The sequence below is a fragment of the Manacus vitellinus genome, unplaced genomic scaffold, assembly GCF_001715985.3.
Source record: "Manacus vitellinus isolate BGI_N305 unplaced genomic scaffold, ASM171598v3 scaffold_4_pilon, whole genome shotgun sequence".
Taxonomy (NCBI): Eukaryota; Metazoa; Chordata; class Aves; order Passeriformes; family Pipridae; genus Manacus; species Manacus vitellinus.
This window is the reverse complement of record NW_021940604.1, coordinates 5216122-5222121: the sequence shown is the minus strand read 5'-3', so window position 1 is coordinate 5222121 and position 6000 is coordinate 5216122. Positions and strand designations below refer to the sequence as shown.

Below are 6000 nucleotides of genomic sequence, written 5' to 3'. Positions count from 1 at the left end.
ACTAAAAGGTTTTAAAGGTCAGGGATGTTTTGTTGATATGAGTTCAGCTGCTTGCTATGAGCTAACCACACTGGGATAAACCCCTGCCTATAACACAGCATGGCTAGGATAATCTTGTCAGGACCCCATTCTTTTTTGAAATGCAACGTGCAGTTTTTGCTCACACAAACTTAATTGCTACATGAAGAACATTTTTATAGTTTAAAATTTTGTCTTTGATAAAGAAAATAAGAAGGAAGAAGGAAAAAGAGTCTAACTGGCTTTTGAACTCTGATATACAGCACAGTTTGTGTTCAGCGCACACAAACACACACACACACACACATATATATATATCACACATAGCAAATCAAAACCAGCTTAGACTCAATTTTTCTGCAGCTTCTTCCTTCAATACCTTTCCAGGATTACTAATGACCAGATGTCAAATACTTGAGTACAGCCTTAAATCTGGGATGCGAAGAGCCTGATCTCCTTATTGCCCTGGGACCTCATGTGCAAATTGAATTTAAGCATCACTATTGATTTGCTAACATTTTGTGTCCCTCTGCCCTTTAACCTGTTGTAGTTAATGATACAAAGGAGAACAAGGTCCAACCATATAAATACCTTCCTCTCTAACATTTTTCACCAAAGCTTCTAACCAGCGTTCAGCAATGAGCAGGATTCCAACTAAAGACTTGTAGCTACAACATAAGAGTAGAGAAAATGATGAGAAAAAAAAATTTTGAATTTAGATCTTTATTATACAGGCCCAAAGCTGTGGTCACCATGCAGTTACACTGTAATGGGAATGATGTTGCTGAAAAGATCTCACTAAACAAATGTAAAGAGACCACAGACGACAGCATTCCAAATAACTGACACTTTAATTTGTGTGAGAGCAGAAATAAATAAAGGAATGGCAAGTATGTCCTTTTCACATATGATGGGACATATACATATTCCTTCTTTTCTATAGCTATTCAAGAGACAAAATCAGCAAATACTGCCCGAAAACACAGACCTTTCAGGTGATGGTTCAGCTAACTTTTAGCTGTTTATCTCCCCTTGGCTATTAGATCAAGCACACATTTAGACAGGTGCATATGCCAAAAAAAGGAACACAATGTGGGTTTTTTGTATTTTATTTCTACTTCCTGCCCTTTCCTTCTCCTTTTATGACAATAACAGGAAGTAATTGGAGACACCTAGTCAGATAAAAGCCCTGGAATTTTTCCCTTCTAGTTTTTCATTATACTCTCATAATTTAAGGATTCATCACAAATTTTAAAAAGTTGAGGTGCCTTACAAGGAATTCATCATCTCTGGGATATAGATAGCCACAGTGAAGAGCTGCACATAGACTGCACACATAGTGTTATGTAAAAGTGGTTATCTTTAAAAAACAAAACTTTTTTAAAAATTTGTAGATCAAAACAAAGCATGTCTTATTCCCTACAGGATTTTCTTGCAACCTGTTCTTCAGTTTTTTGCACTAGGAGATGCTATAAATGGTATTAGTTACAATATACAGTCCACAGTCATCTTCTGGTCCAGCAGAAGAACCTGTCTCTCCGATGGATGCAAAACTGTTCATCTGAGCAGATCATCCTCAACAGCACAAATATGCTCTAGAAACTCATAGAGTTTATGGTTTTAATTTATAAAATTAAACCTGCCTCAGACAGGTAATACTGGTATGTAATACTGCCGTCCCTGGGTTCTGTCAAAAACGGGGTACTGAGGTGCTCAGAGCCGTCTCAGTCTGCAGCGCTGGGATCCTTCTGGCACTCCAGACCCAAGAAGCGATGTGGTGCATGCTAGAACATGGGTGCACTTCTCACTTAACTCTGCAGAGCCCAGGACATGGTAAGCTGCCAGAACTTCCTTCATCTTGCCTGTTGACAAAAGGAACAATAACTAGTCATCACCGTTGCTGGAGCGTAATTCCAATTTTAAAAAAAGCCCTATAAATGAGACCTTTCTATTGTTTTTTTTTTTTTTAGTCATGCAAATGTTTCATTAAGAAAAGATTTGGGATAAATTTTACAGTTTCTCTGTTAGCCACACAATGGTTATAAGGGAGAAAGGTCTTTTACTGCATGGTTCCCAAAACATTATCCAGGATTAAACATACTATTATTTTAAAAATAAGTGTCCAGTAGCTTAGTACTTTAAAATCTTCATTAAAATATTATCCCTGTAAAGAGTAATTTTTTATAGCAGATTTTCTGGCTTAAAGAGCTATATTGTCTCTCACACAGACTGTACATAAGATACAGAGTAAACAATTTAGAGGACTAACAAACAATAAATAAGAATCCAACATATTAGTAAGTGGCTTATGTAAATTTGGTGTACAACTATCTCTAATACATATTAGTCATGTCCATTACATATTTAAAACACCTATAAATCCTTCATAAATGACATACTGAATGGGCTTCACAGAACCAAGGCTCAGAACAGACCACACTACATTATGCACTCTGATTTTCTGCCAATTATAATTTTCCCACATAGTGCTCTGTGAAGTCTAGGCATTTTCATTCTCAGAAAATCAAGACTTTTGGTATCTCACACTGAGAATAGGAAAGACCAAGATTACACCTCCGATACATATTTGCTGCAGAATACATAGAAGGAGAGGCAAAGGTACCTCTGGGAGGGTGATTCACCCATTCCCTAGGTAGTCTCAAGACGGTGTACATCTTTTTTCCATGGACTCTAAGTAGAATAAAGGCCAAAATTTCTTACAACTATGAATGCTTTATATCCTACCACAGACACCTGACTGTGTTCTCCTCTTTACTCCACAAAGATCATTCATAAAGACATCAGACCCTAGCAATTTTAATCAGTACTGACATGGGCAAAATTAGAAAAAGTATCATTGCTTCAATCTAATGTGAATACAGAGGCCATGCAATAAATTCCAGAATTAATGCTAAGTTTTCTGTTACATACCCTGGAATTTTGTGGAGCCATCCAAAGTAGGTTTTGTATGTATAATTATTATCCTTATCATAATCACATAAAAAGAAATCACTAAAGGAGTAGGGCTAACAGGTGATTTGAGAGATTGCCTCACCCATCCCTGACCAATGTCATACCTGCTGATGTTTGTCTAATCTATTTTTAAATATCTGCAAGGTTGAAAATTCCATTAATTCCCCCTACACAACCTATTCCAGGGTTCCACTTTTCCTTGACGCTTACATTTTTTCCCGATGCTGATACTAAACCATCATTGTTGAAATCTAACCTATCACTGCTTTCTTCTACTGATAGCATACCTGGCAGCTAAAACCCTTCCTCTTTAGAGTCGCTCATTGCTACAAGAAGGTGGCTACCACATCTTCCTTTCATCCTCTTATGACTGAACAATCCCTCAATCTTTCCTTGAAGGTATATGTGCTTTAGATCTTTGAGCACAGATTGCTCTCTTCTTGGATCCTACCTGAGCTACAGTTCCTGCAAGTGGGTGAAGCTCTTCCACTGAGGCCTCATCAGTGCTGACTAAAGTGAAATAATCCCATTTGATGCTTTGTTACTCCCCTTCCAGTAGCCTGGCCTTGTTTGAAGTAGCACTTCAGCTTGAGATCCGATCTTTTCTGCAGAACTGCTTAGCCAGTTGTTACCCATCTATATTTATGTGCAGCTGATTATGTTGAGTTCTATGTACAATTCTGCATTTGCCCTAATTTAAGTGCTGGAAACCCACTGTTTCCTAGACTGCTCTGCTACTTTGTCAAGATCATTTTCAATCTCTTCGCTTCCAACGTGCTTGTTCTGCTCTATGAATTTATTAAGTGTACATTCTAACCTTTCATCCAAGCTGTCAGTGAGAATACTGAATAGTACCAGAACAAGGAAAAACACTTGAAGAACCACACTTAATAGTGTATCATTGAGAACTACCCTCTGCATATGGTTTTCAAATAATTTATGCACTCACATAATAATAATTTATTCTAGCCTGGTTTCCCTACATATAAGAATAATAACAACTGAAATATTTTGCCATACAGTCTTGTTCAAAACAAGCAGATAATACTCACAAATATCTTTTAAAATTAAGAATTGTATAGACTTTCAAAATGAAAGCATTATGGAGAAAAGATTTAAAGTGATAACACAGTCTTGTTGAAAATGGATTTTACATCTATATGGCTACTTTTATGAAGTATGTCCTCTACTGAAATATTGTTCACTTTAGACTTAATGGAAGTCTTCTATAGCCTCTTAAAATTGAGTTTTGTTCAATGAAAAGCTCCCCTGAGAAAGGAACAAACATATACAACTACAGTATCTCCTTTGAAACAAATCAGTTGCACAGCTTCACAAAACTCCAAGCTGCAAAATTACTGTTTACTATTTATCTTGTATAAGTTCTTGATCAGAAACATACTAAACAAGGACTGTTAACACAAACAGGATTGGTCATATTGAGCCTTGCAAAGAAAAGATTACCATTTACATTAATCTTTATGGAAATACAAGCCAACTCCATAAATACAGGAAGCACAGATCACTCTTCTTACCTAATTTGGGTTATTTGGTAGGCCTTTTCTACTTTTCACTCTATGATATATTTTGTTTGTGCCACCTGTGTTACTCCCAAAAGTGAAATAATTTGCTTCCTGACATGGAGACAGAGTCCCCACCTGCTTCTGGACTGGAAGAATGGAGGTCAGTAGAAGATGAAATACAACACAAACAACACCTTCATACAAAATTTGGTTTGATTTGCTATTTAGGATTACATCCCCTTGGATTCCCAGTGAAGAGTGAAACTGCCTTTGCTCTGAAAAATACGTGGTTACAGAGAGCAGCATAAAGAGTACACACAAACACTTTTGACTTTTGCCAGCAGAAAAGAAAGAGATAGGGTAAAGAAGGATGGGCGAGCCAGCCTGACCCAGGACTGCTCATGACATGCAGCCCGCAGTCGGACTGCCAAGGCAGAGAGGGGCTCCCACAAAAAACTCGCTTGTTACAGGAAGTCAAAAGTCCTGAAAGTCAAAAGTCAGAGAAAGAAGTGATCACAAGGGGGACTGCACTGTCCCACTCGGTGGTTGACCTGTCCCGTCTCTGTGTGGATATCTTTATGATACAGGAAGGGGTTGCATGTGCTTTGAAGAGCTCTAACACATGGATAGGATACTGCTTTGTTCCTTAAAGGCCACTGAATATTCTATATGAGGTCACCTGAGTGAGTTTCCCAACCAAGAAACATGGATCTGATTACATCCCTGTGAGGAAAATGGAGTGAAAGGACAGGTGCTGGCCTGTTAGCACTGAGTGGGTCCTGCCACCACAGTGGGATGTGTCGCAAAGGCTCAAGGGCTGGCCAGGCTGGGTGCAGCCAAAGCCTGAGACACATGGGGCAAAGGTGGGCACATGACGTCAGAGGTGCACCCTACCTGTAGGAAAAAGAAACCAGGTGGATGGATTGATATTACAGTGACCTGAAATCACCTAGGCTGAAAATAAAGATAATTCTGCAGTTGTCCAAAACTGTTTTATAATACTGCTGCATGTTTTAGAAACATCCAGTGCATTTTTTTCAGAATGACTGCTGCTTTTCCACCACAGCGGCTGAAGTTGCGCACAGATACAGTTCCAATGCACACAAAATCTCTTTTTATGCCTCAGACAACTTCTAGGGAAGCCACTTCAGCCATGTGGAATGGGGTGGAGGGTCAGTCACATAACCTGAGTTGAGTGCCCAAGGAGGAGAATCAGTTATCTGTGTTAGGGTCTAGTGCCTTTTCAGATGGCCTAAAGGTTTCCTGGCTCACTAGCATGAGAACCATCAGGACATCTTTAATGGCACTACACACCTACTGTTCAGGCAAGCAAAACCATGAAAAATGTCAGTACCCAACCACTACTATCTGGAGCCAGTCAGTGATGGCAGCAGAATTTGTCCCATGCTCGCCTAAGTGCCTACCACAAGTGTCAGGAGCACAAGAGAGGCGTGTGGGTGTCCCTCCTCCACTATACAGCACTCGT

The 6000-nt window shown here is 39.1% G+C and overlaps 1 protein-coding gene across 1 annotated transcript in view; it reads right to left on the bottom strand.

Annotated features, from left to right (window-relative positions):
- Positions 1-731: 731 nt before the first annotated feature.
- Positions 732-6000, bottom strand: part of SCAF8 (SR-related CTD associated factor 8) — a 67023-nt gene continuing 61754 nt past the window's right edge. The window contains exon 20 of the mRNA XM_018077896.1: positions 732-1880. The gene's annotated coding sequence lies outside the window, so the exon portion shown is untranslated. The remainder of the gene's footprint in view (positions 1881-6000) is intronic.